We start from the raw sequence: 19833 nt of genomic DNA on the forward strand, positions 1-19833 counted from the left end.
ACGTGTTCAAAAATAAAAAACGCTCTTTATTGAACAAAACTCGGGGAGACTGGGAAAAGGAGGTGGGAGAGGGGAAGAGAGAGGGTGGGAGAGGGGAGGGCAACTAAAATGATCAGGGGTTTGGAACAGGTCCCATATGAAGAGAGGCTAAAGAGACTGGGACTTCTCAGCTTAGAAAAGAGGAGACTAAGGGGGGATATGATAGAGGTCTATAAAAGCATGAGTGGTGTGGAGAGGGTGCATAAAGAAAAGTTCTTCATTAGTTCCCATAATAGAAGGACTAGAGGACACCACATGAAGTGAATGGGTAGCAGGCTTCAAACTAATAACAGAAAGTTCTTCTTCACAAAGCAAATAGTCAACCTGTGGAACTCCTTGCTGCAGGAGGCTGTGAAGGCTAGAACTAGAATAGAGTTTAAAGAGAAGTGAGATAAAGTCATGGAGGTTGGGTCCATGGAGTGGTATTAGCCAGGGGGTAGAAATGGTGTCCCTGGCCTCTGTTTGTGGAAGGCTGGAGATGGATGGCAAGAGACAAATGGCTTGGTCATTGTTTCGGTCCATCCCCTCCAGAGTCCCTAGTGTTGGTCACTGTCGGCAGACAGGCTACTGGGCTAGATGGACCTTTGGTCTGACCCAGTACGGACATTCTAAGCTCAGGACTCAGGGTCGGGGGTCTCAGTGGACCACCTTGATTTTCATGCAAACCTGCTCCTGGGTGGCCAGGCTGGCAGCTCTCCTGCCCTAGATGGTCACTTTCCTGTGCCTAGTGCGGACGTCATGGATGAGGTCCACGATGTCCGCACTAGACCAGGTGGGCGCCCGCCTCTTGCGGACCCGGGCAGGCTCCTGGGAGCCGCCAGCCTGGTCCCAGGAAGAGACGGAGGGCTGGGTGGCAGCGGGTAGCTGGTTCGTGCCGTACCAGGTGCAGGGTCTGCTGGCTGAGTGCTGGCAGGCTTGCACCTGGCACGGGCACTGTAGCCAGCCTGTGCCCCTTTAAGGGCTCCAGGGCCGGGAGGGGGGCAGACAAGTTTCCCTGGTGGTGCCCAGAGTGGCCACCAGGGCAAGCTGGGGAGGGCTAGCCTCCCACTAGTTTGAATTAAGTGGCTACACAGCCCTTAATTCGAACTGCTTAATTCGAACTAGGCATTAGTCCTCGTAGAATGAGGTTTACCTAGTTCGAATTAAGCGCTCCGCTAGTTCAAATTAAGTTCGAACTAGCGGTTTCTATGTGTAGCGCCTATCAAAGTTAATTCGAACTAACAGCTGTTAGTTCGAATTAACTTTGTAGTGTAGACATACCCTAGGTGATTTTACTAGCTCCACCTATAATATACAGTGCATCCTCTATGCCAAATAGAGGTGTTCTTCCATTCCTAATAAATAGCTCAGGCTTCTTTTTCAGTTGGAAAATAATCTTTGGTTGGTTCGTTGGCTGATAGGTTGGTTGTTTTTTTTAAAGAACTGGCCTTTGGGGAAAAACACTAATGAATTTGGTCTATGTTATATGGAAAAGATATTCATGGGAAATGTCTTTCCAAATGGAAATAATTCTCCATTTTCAGCTAACCTTTCTACTCTGCCGTATTCACCTCCCTGATGTTAACATTCTGCAGACTCCAGTTTCTGACTCAATCCACATCAAATTATGAGACAAGCTTTCAGATCAATACTGCTTTATTCTTCAACTATTCAAAACAGCTACCAGCTCTACTGTAGCTCTGTAGAATGCAGAGGGTATGTGTGTCATAGGGCACGAAGAGAAAAAGCAGCTTCATTTGTTAGTTTAAAAATAAAAAGAGAAGAATTCAAAGGAAATTAAATCCTCTCCAAATATGTTCAAGTAACGTTGAAGGCCTTTCTTAAAGCACAAAAATGAAAGAACATGAGTGTTACCATTGCATCCTTGTCATTAAATTAACCTGATGTGCATAAGAATTAACCTGATGTGCGTAAGAACAATGAATAGTCCTATGGCACCTTACAGACTAATAAATATATAGGATTATGAGCTTTCATGGGTAAAAGCATGAGAGTTCTAGCTTTGCGTGTGGATTCTTTGTCTGTCTTGCCTTTCCCCACTTGATATCACTTTACTACAGTATTTTGTTGGATTTTAGTACCTCTGTGGCTAAGGTCAGGGCATGTGACTCTACAAGACTTCTGTTCAAACAAACATAACACTAGCAAGAGGGCACATGACAATTCTGGTTTCATTGGTGTGTTGGGGGAGAGTGTCACATTTCCTAGGCATGCTAGGTTCCTGCAAACCAGGATGAATATATGTGTGAAATCTAATTCAATCCCCAGTTATGAAAATGCCACCATTACAAGCATCTTCGATAGGCTCTAAACCGTGAGAGCCTGGCCTTTTCTAAATGCAGTCACCAAGTCTGCGTCTTCTGGGCAATGGAACGTCTCCTGATTTACAGATGTGCAAGAGAGAGGAGAAACAGCCCATAAGACTAGAGGCCTTGTTATCCACTGCTGTATGCTGTGAGTGCTTCTATCCTTTGAGCTGGGGGTGTAATCTCCAGCTCAAGGATACATACCTATGAGGTGAGCTTTGATGGAGCTACTATCCTAAAAATAGAGACGTGAGCAGTCAGAGGAGTCCACCTGAGTATGTGGCTAGCTCTACCCGGTGTTCATACTACCGCAGCTGTGCTATATTTAGCATGTTAGCTTGATCAGAGCTAGCACGGGTAGGTCTGCTTGAGCTGGAAATAATACCTCCAACTCCCAGAGCAGAGAAACCTCGAGTCATCATTGACACCAAGTGAGTGCCATATGTCCAATATGTTGCTTTTCTGATCTGCTGAGGTGTCATGCTCACTTGGTGCAGGTGTGAGACCCAGCACCCAGGGCAAGGTAGTAGAGAATCAGGCCCGAGAGGGCAGTACGGGATATTGCAATCCACTTCAAATTTCCCCTGTAACTGCAGCAATTCTTCACCTCCCAACCTCCACGCGGTGACATGCACAGGAGAGACGGCTGCCATATTCTACCCCAGAGAGGGAAGAGCAATCACTGGGTATAAAAAGAAGCAGATGGTTAGAATAGATATGCAGCCTGTGAAGGTCCTGGGATGAAAGAGGCAGTCAAAATGTAGGGGCTATTTTTTGAGCGACCTGGCCCAGATTGTTCCAAGTGACTAGTAATTTAGGGGGAAGGCGGGCTTAGAAGGCCCAGATTTTCAAAATGGGCTGAGCACCTCAGACCTGGTAAGCCCACAGGGCTGCTGGAACACAATGTGGTCTAGCCCACCGCTGTCTGGCACCGGACCACTCCTACCTCACGGTGGCAGGGGTGGATTTTCCTGTACCTGCTATGGCAAGGGTGGGCAGTAATTATCACAGGGGGGCCACAATGAATTTCAGTACGTGGTCACAGGCCTGCTCCACCCCCTGGAAGGGGTGAGGCTTGGGGTGCAAGGGCAGGACTGGGACTAGCCTCTCCCCCATAGTCTGGGACCAGAGGCTTTGAATTAAAAACACAGCTAAGGGCTCGCTGCTCAAGTCCCCACCACTACTGCATTGCCTGGCGGCCACCTAGGGTTACAGTAACTATTTAAAGGGCTTGCGGCTCTGGTCTCTGCCAGGGTAGCACCGCCACCAGGAGCTGTTAGCCATTTAAATAGGTTCCTGCTGCCTGAGCCACCCCCTGGAAATTCGGTGGCACAGGCAGCAGGATATAAATAGAAAGCAGCCAGACGTAGTCCACAGGCTGGATCAAAGCGTTAGGCGGGCCAGGACCAACCCCCAGGCTGCATCTTGCCCTGTGCTACAAAATTCTCTGTTACAGGGTTTTAATGCAGAAGCTGAGAATTGCTTTATGCGAGAAGGAGCCAGAGCTGGTCTGTAAAGCCAGCTTTAAAAGCCCTTTGTTTCTCCGCCACAGTACAGAGGGGACTTACCTGGGGCCGAGGATCTGATGTGTAGATTCTTGGGATTTCCCTGTAGCAAGGACCAAAAAGCCTGTAGTCTGTGGGGGGAAACCCATAGGCTTGGCAGACCCATGATGGTCACTTAGTCATCGGTAAGGAATCCCCGCTGAAAGAAAGAAACTGGTTAGGTGAACGGTTTTCCCCCAGCACCAAGGCTGTATGTGTAGTAGGTACTGTCTACATCCTCCAGGTATGCTGCACTGTTCTCGTCTTGGAAAAGGTGGCTGTTGACAATCATAATATCTCAGAAATGTTATTTTTTATTGCAAGCTCTCCTGCCTTGGAAATCACTAATAAAGGTTCCATTGTGCTCCTGGTGCTGCCGGCTCCAAAATCTCATGCCTGTGGCTTAGTGGTACATGGGATTGTCTCCTGTACCAACGCCCCTCCTCCTACCCCTTGCTTGCCATCCCACAGCCTTTGGAGAGCTGCTCTGAGTCACGGCAGGATTTTTTCTGCATAGTTTGCTCGCTGACGTACAGAAGGGATTTTACCTACTTGGAAAACAATTCCCCGGGGAGCCCTGCTGAAAGCACTCGACAACTTGCCGTCTCTGTGACGTCTCTGTGACGCCAGTGAATGATCTGGGGTTGGTTTTGTTTAAGGGGAACTGGAATCCTGGTTTCCACAGCGATATTTTTTTTTTTCAGATGCAAGGAAGAGGTAATACCGGCTACGTCGGGACCAGGAGGACTTGAAATTTGAAACATGTGCAGCATGGGGAGGGCATGGCAAAGAAGTGGCCCAGGATGCATGGCTTAATATTCATTGCTCTTGTTCACATAGGTATTGAAGTCACTTGTGTTAGGGAGCGAGACAGTCTAGTGGTGACATCAGGGGATTGGGAGTCAGGACTCCTGAGTTATAGTCCTGGCTTTGCCATTGACTTGCTCTATGAAAGTCATTCAGGGTCAGGCTGTGAGATCCTTACTCACAGTGACTAGTACTTTACTCACAAGCAGCTCCATTGACTACAGAGGGATTATTCACGCCAGAATGTATTCTTCAACCTCAGAAAGGGGGTCAGAGCCTTATCCTTTACCTCAGTTTTCCCATCTTTGAAAAGGTCATGCTCCTTGTGGAAGGGCAAGAGCAGAGCATAGTGTTACTTTATCTGGAGCTTGGGGGCACCAACCGTAACTAAAGTCCCTAGCCAGTCTCAGCTCACAACCTCCTGCTTTCATGGGCCCATAACTTGCCCCAACATCCTCTTCGGATGCCGAGGTTTTCTGATGGGAGTTGATGTATTGACTATTAAAATTTGAGCCATGTCACAGAAGCCCTTTGCTTATTCGCTGCACATTCCCCTGTGTAATGTTTTCTGGGCCAGGTCCTCCACCACTGCAAATAACTGTAGCTCTGCTAAAGTCAGGGGAGCAATGCCTGCTAAGAATCATAGAATACTAGGATTGGAAGGGACCTCGAGAGGTCATCGAGTCCAGTCCCCTGCCCCCATGGCAGGACCAAATACTGTCTAGACCATCCCTGATAGACATTTATCTAACCTACTCTTAAATGTCTCCACAGATGGGGATTCCACAACCTCCCTGGGCAATTTATTCCAGTGTTTGACTACCCTGACAGTTAGGAACTTTTTCCTAATGTCCAACCTAATCCTCCCTTGCTGCAGTTTAAGCCCATTGCTTCTTGTTCTATCCTCAGAGGCCAAGATGAACAAGTTTTCTCCCTCCTCCTTATGACACCCTTTTAGATACCTGAAAATGGCTATCATGTCCCCCCTCAATCTTCTCTTTTCTAAACTAAACAAACCCAATTCTTTCAGCCTTCCTTCATAGGTCATGTTCTCTAGATCGTTAATCATTCTTGTTGCTCTTCTCTGGACCCTCTCCAATTTCTCCACATCTTTCTTGAAATACGGTGCCCAGAACTGGACACAATACTCCAACTGAGGCCTAACCAGCGCAGAGTAGAGCAGAAGAATGACTTCTCATGTCTTGCTCACAACACACCTGTTAATGCATCCCAGAATCATGTTTACTTTTTTTGCAACAGCATCACACTGCTGACTCATATTCAGCTTGTGGTCCACTATAACCCCTAGATCCCTTTCTGCCATACTCCTTCTTAGACAGTCGCTTCCCATTCTGTATGTGTGAAACTGATTGCTCCTTCCTAAGTGGAGCACTTTGCATTTGTCTTTATTAAACTTCATCCTGTTTACCTCAGACCATTTCTCCAATTTGTCCAGATCATTTTGAATTATGACCCTATCCTCCAGAGCAGTCGCAACCCCTCCCAGCTTGGTAACATCTGCAAACTTAATAAGCGTACTTTCTATGCCAATATCTAAATTGTTGATAAAGATATTGAACAAAGTCAGTCCCAAAACAGACCCCTGCGAGACCCCACTAGTTATACCTTTCCAGCAGGATTGTGAACCATTAATAACAACTCTCTGAGTACGGTTATCCAGCCAGTTATGCACCCACCTTATAGTAGCCCCATCTAAGTTGTATTTGTCTTGTTTATTGATAAGAATATCATGCAAGACCGTATCAAATGCTTTACTAAATTCTAGGTATAACACATCCACTGCTTCTCCCTTATCCATAAGACTCGTTATCCTATCATAGAAAGCTATCAGATTGGTTTGACATGGACCGTGCCAGGGAGACTGGGAGCTTACATCCTAGGTCTAGCCAAGTAGAATTTACAACACAGACAGTCAGATTCTGGCCCTCTTGCCCCACCCTGGCAGTACACCAGGAATGGAAAGCTGTTTCAGTGAGGATCCCCGGGGTACATGAAAACCCAGGGCTGGGTAACAGCCAGCCTAGCCATCTCTGTGCTATTATGACTTCTTCTCAGGTGGAAAGGGAGAGGCTGCAGGTGTGAGGTAAACGCTCAGGGCTCCAGCTGGGCCAGGGCCAATCTGGCATAGCATAGAACAGGCTGCTCTAGTTTGCTCCAGGGCTCAAAATGGAGGAAGGGTCAAAAGGAATCCCACCTCTAAGAATCTAGCCTGACTCAACAGAGAGCATGGCTCCGTGTACGAGTGCAGCTGGGTGTGACTCTGGGTACTAGTGCTTGGTTCATAAACAGGTGGTCAAGCACATTTCATTTTTCCCATCCTGGCCCAAGAATTTTAGTGTGCAAGGCCTAGAACATCCATCTTTGTGTCAGAAGAAGTGGTAACCAATGGCAGGTCCCTTCCTCTTCCACTTTTTCCTCTTGGCCTCTCCCCCTGCATGCACACAGAGAGGCTGGGCAATAAGGGAACTGATGCAGACTGTAGTATCAAGAGGAGGAGGCAGTAGCATTGGTTTTGTTTCAAAAGGAACAGAGAATGTGTTGGAGTCAGTTGAAGCAAGGGCTGAGCCTTGTTTTTGACTGGAATTAGTCTCCCCAGGGACAACTGTCTTTTTTTCCCCTTTTACTATGGATGTTTTTGTTTGTGAGTTAAAAAGTCCCAGGATTTGCAGTCTTTGAAGCATGGTCAGCCTGCCAGATGGAATCAGTCAGGGCCTTTTCAGTCGGAAATCCTGGGAAGATGAAGCAGGATGAAGATAGTATTTTTCTCATTTGCCAGGAAAACCTCTGCCTCACCCCTCACAAGTTCAACTGGAGACCGCGGCAGGCCCCCTCAAGTGGGCAGGATGGAGGCAACAGGAAGCCAAGCAGTGGGCCAGATTCTTCACTGGTGTAATTCAGCGTGGCACCACTGAAGATAACAGCACTACACCAATGTACAGCAGCTGAGGATGTGGCCCAGATATTCCCGGTGGTACATGCTGTAACAATAAGGCAGCAGTGGAGTTTCATCCATTTACACTGGGCCAGAATTTGGCCTCCTCTCTGTCTTGAGGCACTCCTTCTCCTCCCCAGCTGCACCCCACTGCCTGTTCTGAATCAGTCTCCCTCTGCCTACACCACACCTTCCCTCTCTTGAGTCCCTCAAGGATTCCTTTTCAGAGAAGAGTCCTCTTTGTTTCACATCCGTGACTGGGCTGTCACCTCCTTTTCCTGGACATCTTCCATTCACTCTCAAGTCAAGAACTCTCAACATCACCTTTCAGCCTAGCTTGCCTTTTCCTCTCCAGAGTCAGCTTTACTAACCGATACTTTTTGCAGATATTCCGATCGCCTCTGCAAAGAGGAAGGGCAAAGGGGAATAACCCCAGCCTAATGCACGGCAATAAACATTTGAAGGAGTGTTTTAAACCACTCACACCCACGGCAGAATTCAGAATGAGCTGCAGGCATTCAGAAAGCAGTATCTATGCCGGACGTGGGCCAACTCAACAAAGAGGTTCAGTGTTGGTGGAAAGAACGTGAATGAGACATGGAGCTATATTGGTAAGGGAATAAACCGGAAAAGTTATAGCTTTAAATAACATTCAAAATGGCCAAATCCTGACAGGGAATAAATGTCTGCAATTCCCAATTATTATTTATATTACACTATTTTTTAAAAAATCCTAAGCAAAATCAGGGGCCCATTGTTCCAGGCACTATATGTACTCCTAATGAGAGGCTGTTTGTGCTTACAGTTTAATTAGTCAAAGGGCAGAAGGGGAAACTGAGGCACTAAATGGTGACACAGCTCACAGCACGCCATTAGCAGGGCTGGGAACAGAATGCAGGTGTCTTCTATTCTATACCAGGGCTTATCCAGAGACCACACTGCTCCTCTAAGGCCAGCAGCAGTTTGACTGAGTAACCAAGCAGTTACGATATCACTGAGGCAAAATATGGTAAGAAGATTCAGAAAGAGCTGGGGTTTTAAATTACTAAAAAACACAAAGGCGGGAGATTTGAAATCCAGCTTCCAGTGGATGGAATTTCAGGAACAAAAATGGAAGCCAACCAGGTGACAGCTATGCTGAAAAATCAGGCTGATAATCTACATTCGCTGTGATAAAAATTAGCAGGGGCCATTGGCAGCCATCTGCTAAAGCATTCCTTGATTGCCAGGCGGAGTACAGAAGTAATTCTCTCAAACACTGTGCAATTGCAAGGTAATGTAACCCTCTTCCCCTTCCTTTTAATGAAGCAGGTGCTGCTTATGGTGGCGGCGGGGGAAAGGGCACCATACCAGATGAGAAGGACCACTGCTGTGTCCTCATGCGAGAGTTCCCATGTCCTTATGCAGAGAAGTAGGGTCTTAAACACAAGAGAGGACTAGAGCTATCATGAGTATGATATGGAAACCTGAAGCAAGTTCTCTGCCCCCAAGCAATTCCCCTAGAAAGACTTCTTCTGCAGTGGGGGTTGAGATCACCAGGTCCCGTCTCTCAAATCAGGAGCTGCTAAAACCTTCTTAACAGGGTGATGAGTTAAGATTCAGTCAGTCTCTCTTCCCACACCTGTCTGACCATAAGGGTCACCTAAACCCCTAAGAGAACTGTGGCATAGGGATAGTGGGGGCCAGTCACCTCTATTTATGAATGTCTCCCCCCTGAAAGCCCATCATCTACACCAGAGGGTGGATGAGTCCCCCACAGTGCTTCTGTAGAGCAGCACTGCCCTCCTGTGGCTAAACGGAGTTGCAGCCAGCTGAGGCTCCCAAAGGATAAAAGTCACCTGTTCCCTTCCCAGATAAGAGTCAAGGTCAGCGGTGACCCTACTCCTCTGCGCTCACACTCCTCTGGAGTGAGGGACTTGCTGTCATAATGGCAATGGGAAAATTATTACGCATCAGGAATGTCTTTTTAAATGTCCTGTCTCTCATGCCTAAGATACTTATCCGTTGAACAGCACTAATCTCCCTTTTGCTACCAATATCTCATGTTTCTGGGCCAAGAGATTCCTCTCAAATTCCACCTTCCTTGTTGCTGTCTTGCAAATACACTTGTTGGGTCACCCCCTGCGCTTGTCTTTGGGCTTATCTTGTAAAGCCTCATCCCCATTCTGAAGGTAGAAGAAGGCTCAAAGCAGTCTCCTGGGAAGCTGTCAACATGGCCCAGGGCTGGCCAAAACATCTTGGAAAGACAACCTGTACGGAGGCATGGGAAGGATGGAACTAGGAAAACAATCCTGTTTACAAGCCAAAAAGTAACAGAATGTAGCAGAGTCCAAGGTCCAGTGTGTTTTTCTTCGAAGTCACTTAGACTTGGCTACCCGACTGCTCTAAAGTAAACAATGGAGAGAGACACAAAGCAAGTGGGCAGACTTCACGGAGGTTATAAAAATATCATTTGTATAATTAGTTTGAGTCAAAACGCATGACTCTCTGGTTGGAAGCGAGACTTGTTTTTTCTCTTATTTCTTTTTTTCCTCTGTCTTCCCCAACCTCCCAGTAAAAATCTAGTTAAATAAGAGCCCTGGGATATTAGAAAGTTGTTGCCATATTGTTGCAAAAGCAAAACAACAAGAAGAACAAAAATGGTCAGAAAGAGGATAAGGTTTTGGCTTTGTATTGAATGTTTTCCTGGGTGCATATGTGCCATTCTCACCCTCTCTCTCCCACCTGGTATTTTTCTTCACTTCCTATCTCAAACTAATATGAGATGTTGCTATGGGTTGTTATGTATTCCCCCACTTTCAAGAGGCAGCTGTGTGTAAGAACAAAGAGAATCCTTCATAATTTATATATCACTTTGCTAACTTTAGCTTCAATTCCAAGCTCTGCCACAGACTTCATTGTGACCATGGGTGAGTCACTTATGGCACATCTACACAGCAGCATTATTTCAGAATAACTGACATTATTTAGAAATAACATAGTGTGGCTCCCTACAGTAAGCCATTATTTTGAAATAATTTTGAGCTGGAGGACTTCTTACTCTGACTCCTGTAACCCCCATTTCACGAGGAGCAAGGGAAGTCAGAGGAAGTGTGCTCTTCCTTCAACTTCATGCTGTGTAGACAGCACCAAAAGCTGTATTCAGATATTTCAACTTCAGCTATGCAATTGATGTAGCTGAAGTTACATATCTTAATTGTCATTTTTTCCTTGCAGTGTTGACTTGTCCTTAGTCTCTGTCTAAAGATGGGGAATTGCGATGCCATGGAGATAAAAGTACACCCTTTGTTCCCATCTTTGTTATGATCATTTAATCCATGAGCTCTACAAGGTAGGGTATTGTATCTTACTATGTGTATGAACAGTGTGTGGCAGCATGGGGCCCTGATCTCAGATGCAGCTGTTACACATACACAGATACATACACACTTGGTAAAATGCTTTGCAGTCTTTCAGGATGGAAAGCACCAAGATTGCAAACCTAATTGTTCCAAAACCATAGGTCAAACCCTTAAACATGATGAGGTTTATAAACAAAAACAATAATCTGGAGGGGTTCTTTTTAATTTTCTTCTGGATTTGGAGCCCGCAGAGTTCCCATTTTCAAACTTTTCTCTGCAACAAAATGGGCTAGAAACTTACTTTAAAAGAATAAATAAATAAAATTCTCACATAATCACATGAATCAAACAGTTAGAGCTTATATAAAATCACATGATTTTCAATAAAATAGTGAGAGCTATAGTATGAATGTGAGATGATCACTTTCTCTTGCCCTGCATTATCATGGATTTTATGCCAGATCACATGTGTATGAGCTAAGATTAGTTAGCAGTTCCATCCCAGGCAATCCAGAAGAGAAACAGCTGATCTGAGGCGCAATACACATGAATTCCAATGAATTCACTCTCCGTTTTCGATGGCCTACTGCTGACACCACAGAACAGGTCATGATGAACCGCTCAGTCGCAGTTGCAATTATGACGATAGCTTTGGGCAGCAATTATGTTAAGTGTGAAGAAGATTAGCCCTCCATCCAGTTCTGGTGCTCTTTTGAAACCTCCCTTTCTTCAGCCCTTCACTGTTTAGGGGGAAAAAATTATCTTTACCATCGATATGTTACCCTACTCCTGCAGTCACAGTGGCTAAAATTCTTCTTTCTTGTTTAGTACTAGAGAATAGAGATCACCCCTATGAAAATACCACCAGGAAACACACTTTTCTGTAGTGCTATCTAGTAAGGCCTGACAAAGGAGAGAAACATCACTCATGATGCTAGCAACTGGGCAGACACATATATCTCTTTGCTGCCCTCTAGAGAGGAAATCGGGTACAGCCAATGAGGCGAGAGACTGGCTCAAAGCGTTCAAATAACAGGCAGCTTAGCCAGTCTCAGAGGCGCTGATCCAAGGAAAACATGAAATAAAAGTCAATAGATCTAAGTGGAAAATGTTATAGCAGTTAAATAGGCTGTTCCAATAATACCACCTTTACCCACAGGTATGTTTGAAGGGGCGAGGGGGTGCAAAGGAGAGAGAGAGCTCTGTATTGAAGACTGAGGCAAAGTTTTTGTGCATAAATCCCACCCATCACCACAGCAGCCATAAATCTGCCCAGATTATAGAGCCCTGAGGTTCAAGGAGGAGCAGTGTTCCCTCCAACTTGTTCCATCCATGAGTGGAATAAACTTTGTTATTTGCACCAAGGTTGGTCCTGTTTTGAGCAGAGTCTTGGACTAGATGACCTCCTGAGGTCTCTTCCAGCCTTAATCTTCTATGCGTCTATGGGCTGCATGCCTCATTACACACCCCAGATCAGCTTCCACATAAGATCTTGTGTAGATTATTGTCACAGGGCAAGGAACAGTGACATCAATTCATTGCAAGGTCATCATCCCAGTCGATCCACTCTGCTGTACACCTTTCACTTGAAGACACCCTTCCCAACCTGCTAAGGTATGACCCAAATCACTGAGTTGGGACAAGTGATAGAAATGAGTAAAACCTCAGTGTTGTGACACACAACTGACAGATTAGAAAGATTTGTTTCCGAATAAGAATAAAAGCTGTTTTTAATGCTCTTTCACAGTGTAAATCAATTACACCAGTTTTGCAGTCTGTAATAGCCTCCCCCATACAATGAACCTGTTATAAGCTTCAACCAGTTCAATTGCTCCCCCCTAAGTGACTCTGGGGCACCATCTCATATTTTAGTGGGGGGACGGACCTATGCATGCTGATAGTGGTGTGAGGGATGCAAAGTGAGGACAAGTATCAGAGGGGTAGCCATGTTAGTCTGAATCCGCAAAAATGACAAGGAGTCCTGTGACACCTTATAGGGTACGTCTACACTAGCCCCCTAGTTTGAACTAGGGAGGCTAATGAGGGTGACCGAAATTGCAAATGAAACGCGGGATTTAAATATCCCACACTTCATTAGCAGGTTCCTGGCCAGTCGCCATTTTGGAAATTGACTAGCCCAGAATAACTGCCCGTGTCTACACATGGCAGAGAAGGGCAATTCCGAAATAAACCCCTTACTTCAAATTACCATTTATTTTGGAATTGCCCTTCACTGCTGCGTGTAGACGTGGGCAGTTATTCCGGGCTAGTCATTAGCCTACCTAGTTCAAACTGGGGGCTAGTGTAGATGTACCAATAGACTAACTGATTTATTGGTGCATAAGCTTTCGTGGGCAAAGACCCACTTCATCAGCTGCATGTCATCTGATGAAGTGGGTCTTTGCCCACAAAAACTTATGTGCCAATAAATCTGTTAGTCTATAAGTTGCCACAGAACTCCCTGTCACTTTTGGAAAGTAAGGACAGCAGCCTCAACAGTGTTACTGAGCATGCTCAGTACAAGCCAAACAGCAAATTGGCAGGGGACCCTGTCCACCCTCAAATACACTCATCAACATAAGGGGCTACTGAGTCACTGGAAAACTCTAGTTTTTTGGCATATAACTTAGCAATTAGCTAACAGGGCACTGTTTCCAATCCCAAAATAAAAGAAAGAAAATTAAATAAATGCTTAATAGCCAGGATGGGTAGGAATGGTGTCCCTCACTTTTGTCTGTGAGGGGCTAGAAATGGATGACAGGAAAGGGATCACGTGAGGATTACCTGTTCTGTTCACTCCCTCTGAGGCACCTGACATTGGCCACTATTGGAAGGCAAGATACTGGGCTAGATGGACCTTTGGTCTTACCCTATATGGCCATTCTTAGTTATTGTGTTTTACTGTTAGATCCACTTTGCTCTAATATTAACATATTCTGACATCTTGTGGCAAGTCATTTAAGAGATACCAGTTAGGCTTAAAATTTTAATGTATATTCTTATTGTCCTGGGCCCTTCCCCATGGCTTGTGAATATGAATATGCATATCTGAAAGACTCTTTAGACAAAATGCATCATATAACATATCATTTTTAAAGTTACAGTCTGCTGAATGTGTATATTCTATTCTTGTATGTGTGTCTTTCTTGCACGTAAAGTTAGACATATGAAAAGTGGATCTGTTTTTAATTCGAATTGAGCTAATGAGGGCCACTACTGATATTCCATAAACTTAATGGCCCAGTGCTCAAGATAACAATCTGTAAATGGTTTTGTTTTTCCTGTAAGTCTGAGTTGTGGTTGGTCATGCCAGGATATGCGGCTAGGCCATCTGCTGCTGGAACCCATTTTGGATCTTGTACTTTTCCACTCAAGGTTTGAGAAAAGTCTGAACTGATCACAAAGAATTCCTGCCTTGGGCAAATGTGATATAAAAGCAGGAAACCAAACAATAGCAGTAGTGGCCAGATGCCAGGAAACCAGATCCCTACTTAACACCCAAGATGCCTGCTGGAAACATCTAAGACTGAATGGGGGAAGGATTGAGCCTGAGCTAGGAAGCTTCCAAGATTAATGAGATGATTAGAACAACTGTTAGGGTAAGAATTTGCATGTAACAAGTTTCTTAGTATATTAGGATTAGATGGTGTGTTTTGTTTATTTTGGAGTAGTAACTTACTTTAATCTGTCTGTTTTCACTTGCAGTTAAATCCTATTGTTTATACTTAATAAAATGCTTTTGTTTATTATCAAGCAGAGTGTAAATAATTGTTACCTGGGGTGGTGGTGGGGTGGGAGAGGAAATCCCTGTTCATATCTCTCTTTCATTGATCAAAAGGGCAAACTTATAAGCTTTCTCTATGTGAAACTTTTATACAGAGTAAGATGGATTTATCTGAAGTTTTGGTCCTCTTTGAGGCTGTGTTCCTGGGTGCTGTCAATGGCCTTCTAGCTGAGCCCTCCCAGAGCTGCCCTAGTTCAGTGTCTCTGTTGCTCAGCTGGGGGACTGTTACCCCATCTCTGTGAGTTGGCTGAGGGAGACTAGAGCTTCTGGGGCAGCAGGATGGGGTGTTGGGGTGCCCCAGCGGGCAGGTTGACAAACTCAGTGGCATGACCAGCACACTGGGTGACAGACCCAGGGAGAAGCCTATGGTCCAACCTGTCACACTTTCTTTCTCTGCAGAATTAGTAACAAAGTGAGACACTGTGAGGACTCCTCGGCTCTATCTCATCTCTGGGAGGGGAGTCCAGCCTAATGACTTACAGTGGGGGCAGATACATCTGGGCTCTGTATAAGAACATAAGAACGGCCATACTCGGTCAGATCAAAGGTCCATCTAGCCCAGTATCCTGTCTTCCAAACAGTGGCCAAAGCCAGATGCTGCAGAGGGAATGAATAGAACAGAGAAAAGGGGCAGGCAAGATATGGCCCATGGGCCACATCTGGACTGCCAAGACGTTTCATCTGGTTTGTGGCCTGCCCCTGCAGCAGAGATCAGTGCTGTTAAAAGCAGCTGACTGTTCCCCAAGGCTCTCTGTGCTGCAGGGAGGGGGAAAGGCTTCACACACTACCCCCACCTGCAGCAGAATCTCTCTGCTCCCATTGGCTGTCTTCTATTCTCCCCCTCTCCCCACAGTGCAGAGAGACACATAGAACAGAGCAGTCCGGAACTGCTGGCAGGCAGGGAAGCCTGCCTGAGAGTGCTGCTGGCCGGGAGCTGCTTATATAAGGGCCGCCTGGCCAGAGCCTGCCTCTGGCACCCTATTCCCTCCCATACCTCAGCTCCCTCCCAGACCCTGCACTCCCTCCTACCCTCTCCCCCAGGCCAGAATCTTCTCCTGCACCCATACCCACTCTAGGATCCTGCACTCCAATCCCCTGCCTCAGGTCATAATCCCCTCCTTCACCCAAACACTCTTGGACCCCACACCCTCTCCTGCACCCAATCCCCTATCCTGAGCTCCCTTCTGCCCCGACATCCATCACAGACCCCGCAACTCCTCCATAGAAAAGTACAGTCCTTGACCACTTACCAAAATCTTGGAGTGCCCCCACCATCAAAAATTATTGGCCATCCCTAATTTAGATATGACCAGATAAAACCACATGATGATGGCAGATATAGAAAAACTTCCAATGGACAGATAAGAGGTATGTATGAGTCAATGTCTGTGAATGAGCCTGCGCTTATGTTAAGGAGAATGTGTTTGGGGGTGACACAGTACACACATGCAAAGGATGAATATATCAAGCTGAGTACGTGTGTGGATAACAGAACAAGTAGCTGAAGGAGATGTGTGGCTATGTGAACAAATGAATGTGTCCATGGGTGACGCTACAGGAATGAGTGTGGACTACATTCAGTGGTATAAATTCCACATAGGGAAAAATGTGGACCTTGGTTATAGCCACGAAACCAGATTGATCTGCTGTGGTTCCACACAGTACAACTGAATGTGATGGTATAGACTAGAGTGTGAAACCTCCAGAATTGTAATGTAAGTGGTCGGGCTGTGTAACTTGCACAGCTATGATGTTCAGTGAGTGTGCAAAAAAAGAGATACTTTAAACAAGTGAGCAGAATAGGAGGCATAGCAAGTAAAGCCACTGACAGCAGGGCTTACGGTGAGTAAAGGAGAAGGGGAGCAAAGCTATAAGCTTTGTCTTACATGCAGCAGGTAGATACTTTTCTTGTTTCATCTCTCCTCTTCTGTTCTCATAGCAATGAAGCTACACTGGTTTTGAATGCTAGGTTCTCCCGCTGAACCTCGAATTAGTGCAAGCTCCCATTTAAGCCACTGTCCTAACCCACTGTTTCTCAACCAGTGGTACGAGTACCCTTGGGGGTACTCGAGAGAAATCTGGGATGTACGTCAATACAACTGAAATTTGGAGAAAACTTTAAGTTTACAGTGCTTGATTATTTTTGTACTTTTTACACCCAAAAATTTCATCACCTACCTGGCTACAATTAAGTTGTTTAAACAAATGTGTTGTAATGGTAGAAAAAATGTGTGTGTGTCTAAAAAATGTAGGTACTGGGGTACTTATGTATTTTTTTTAAAATGGGGCTACTTTACTTTATTTAAAAAAGGTTGAGAAACACTGTCCTAACCAACATGAATCTTACAACACATAATTGCTTGCAGCAGAGCCAAAGTTTGTCCAGAATGCTTGGGAGGCCAAATGTATGCCCAGAGTTCATTTTGAGGGGGATGTTTCAATCCCAGTCTAAATGTTGCAGCTAGCCCCTCTGTGATGGGCTGATCCAAAGTTATTATGACATGTATTATGGTAGTGCCCAAAGGTTCCCACTTACATTGGATCCTCACTGTGTTATGCTGTGTAGAAACATACTGGCTGCATCTAGACTGGCAAGTTTTTTCCGCAAAAGCTCCTGCTTTTGCAGAAAAATTTGCTTGCTGTCTACACTGGCCGCTTGAATTTCCGCAAGAACTCTGACTTCCTACTGTCTGAAATCAGTGCTTCTTGCAGAAATACTATGCTGCTCCTGTTCAGGCAAAAGTCCTTTTGCACAAAGCTTTTGCGCAAAATGGCCAGTGTAGACAGCTCAGATTTGTTTTGCGCAAAAAAGCCCCGATCGCGAAAATGGCAATCGGGGCTTTTTTGTGCAAAAGCGCAACTAGATTGGCACGGACGCTTTTCCACAAAAGCACTTTTTACGGAAAAGCGTCCGTGCCAATCTAGACGCTCTTTTCCGCAAATGCTTTTAACGGAAAACTTTTCCGTTAAAAGCATTTGTGGAAAATCATGCCAGTCTAGACATAGCCACTGTGACTGTAGTTGCTGGAGGGGTCTCATTGAGATTGCTCAACCAGGGCAAACTGCAAAGAATGGGGCAGACAACCCGCCCTCCCCTTCCCCTGAACTGGTGGTTTATTCTAATTTTTAGATTCACCAACCCAACAAGAAAACAACTTCTACCAAACCTAACTGGTTACCCAGAAGCTGAAAATACAGCTCCCTTAAAGCAATCCTGCCCTGGGTTTCCACCCAGTCAGCTAAGTCAAATATGGTGGGAATCATTTAAAGCATATATAAAGTTCCACCAATCCCAAGCAGTCAGACATATTACCCACCAGATCAATGAATGGTCCAAATTTTACCAGAATTCATGCTTACAGCCAATTCTTATCAACTAATCTATAATTTATTAGAAAAGAGAGAGAGAGAGTTACTGTGATTAAAGATCATTTTATGTACAAATATGAGGGAAATTCTTAGATCATTTTCATAGTAGAGAGGGTGAGCTGCTGATTTGCAAAAAGTTCTTCCAGAATCAGTTTCATAAATTGCTACCCAATACATAGTCCATGTGCAGCATCTGTTTACATTTTACCATGAGAAGTAGCAGGTGTGATGGGATGTGGGACCATGGGACTGCTGTGTCCCCTTAACTCTCTCCAGCCTGGGCTGTCTCTTGCAATGCCTTGCGAGTGACCAACAGCAACCCCTTCAGGCACCTAGCACAGCTGCATGTGGAGCCCATCACCCAGACAGACTGCATGAATGCTCCAAGAGCCACTCATAAATCTCTCAGGCCAGGTCTATGCTAGATTCAGCAGCTAGACTTCAGATACGCAACCCTAGCTAAGTAGGATTACCTTAAGCAGAGCTAGGTGGCATCCCCACAATGGGAGGTTGACGGGAACTGCTCCTGTTGGCTTCCCTCATTCCTGGCAAGAGAAAGAGTACTGGATGCCAGAAGAGGTGGCCTCTGAGTTTGCTTCAGCAATTTTAAGTAGACTCACAAAATTGAACGGAGATCGATTGCAGTGTCGATCTTCTGCGGAGTGAAGACATGGCCTCAGAGTAAAGCATCAGCTAAATCCTACTGGCTCTCAGTACTGCACCACAGGAATATACTATCTAATTTACTAATTGGCTGACTAATTCATCAATAAAAAATGGACATACACCAGCTTTTGTGCTGATTTGCCACGTCACACAAACTAACTGGTAAAGATAAAGCGGAAAATAAGTTTATTGACTACAAAGATGGAATTTAAATGACTATCAGTGTCAGGCAAATAGGAAAGGAAAGGAAAGGAAAGGAAAGGAAAGGAAAGGAAAGGAAAGGAAAGGAAGCAGTTTAAACTCTCAGCACTATGAAACTGGGCAACAACTAGGTTAAGCAGTTTTTCTCACCCCACTGGATACTGCAGTCCATAGTAACAGATTTCACCTTTGAAATTTGGGCCAGTTCCCTTTGCTGGAGTCTTTAGACTAGTGTCCTTGTTGCTTGCAGCATGGTGGGCAGGAGAAAGGCCAAGCAAAGACCTTTGTGTTTGGTTTTTATACCTTCAGTTCATGTGCTTGGGAAGATCATGTCTGGGGGCACTGCTGAGTTACCAGACAAAGTTGAGCAATTCTCCTGGCGTAGCCTCATGAAGGTGAGTCATTGCATTTTAGCACCCTTGCTGGACAATGGCCATCATTGCCCCACCCCAGCATTGGTTACTCTCCTTGCTGTTTTCTCTGGGAAGCTAATATCCAGCTGATTCCCCAATTTACAGCACGTTTTAGTGACAGGCATGCAACACAAACTCATAAGTTCATCTGGCTAGCAAAATGATTTCAGCACATCATAACCTTTCCCCTTATACTTTCCAAGGCTCGCTTTATATGTAAAATCACAATAATATAAAAATAAGGAATATGGGGGTTACGGGGAGCTCCCCGTAGGTGCAGAGTGTCACAGCAGGGTAATCCGGTCTGGAGCTGGAGACCTCAGTATTGTGATTTAAACTTCCCCTGACCAAGCTTAAGCAGATCTGAGACGAAACAAGGATCAGGTCCCAAAGCTCTTTTATAGCTCTCT

The 19833-nt window shown here is 45.4% G+C and overlaps 1 long non-coding RNA gene across 2 annotated transcripts; it reads right to left on the bottom strand.

Moving 5' to 3' along the window:
* Positions 1–1295: 1295 nt before the first annotated feature.
* On the bottom strand, positions 1296–19426 carry LOC102445696 (uncharacterized). Of its 2 annotated transcripts, none has more exons than XR_332857.4 (3): positions 19198–19426; positions 3914–4049; positions 1296–3027 (listed from the first exon to the last, which is right to left on the bottom strand). It is a non-coding gene; the product is annotated as an uncharacterized LOC102445696 (long non-coding RNA). The 2 variants fall into 2 exon arrangements; XR_012903229.1 differs by having other exon boundaries at positions 19161–19426.
* Between the last annotated feature and the right edge of the window lie 407 nt (positions 19427–19833).

The sequence above is a fragment of the Pelodiscus sinensis genome, chromosome 4 (genome assembly GCF_049634645.1).
Source record: "Pelodiscus sinensis isolate JC-2024 chromosome 4, ASM4963464v1, whole genome shotgun sequence".
Taxonomy (NCBI): Eukaryota; Metazoa; Chordata; order Testudines; family Trionychidae; genus Pelodiscus; species Pelodiscus sinensis.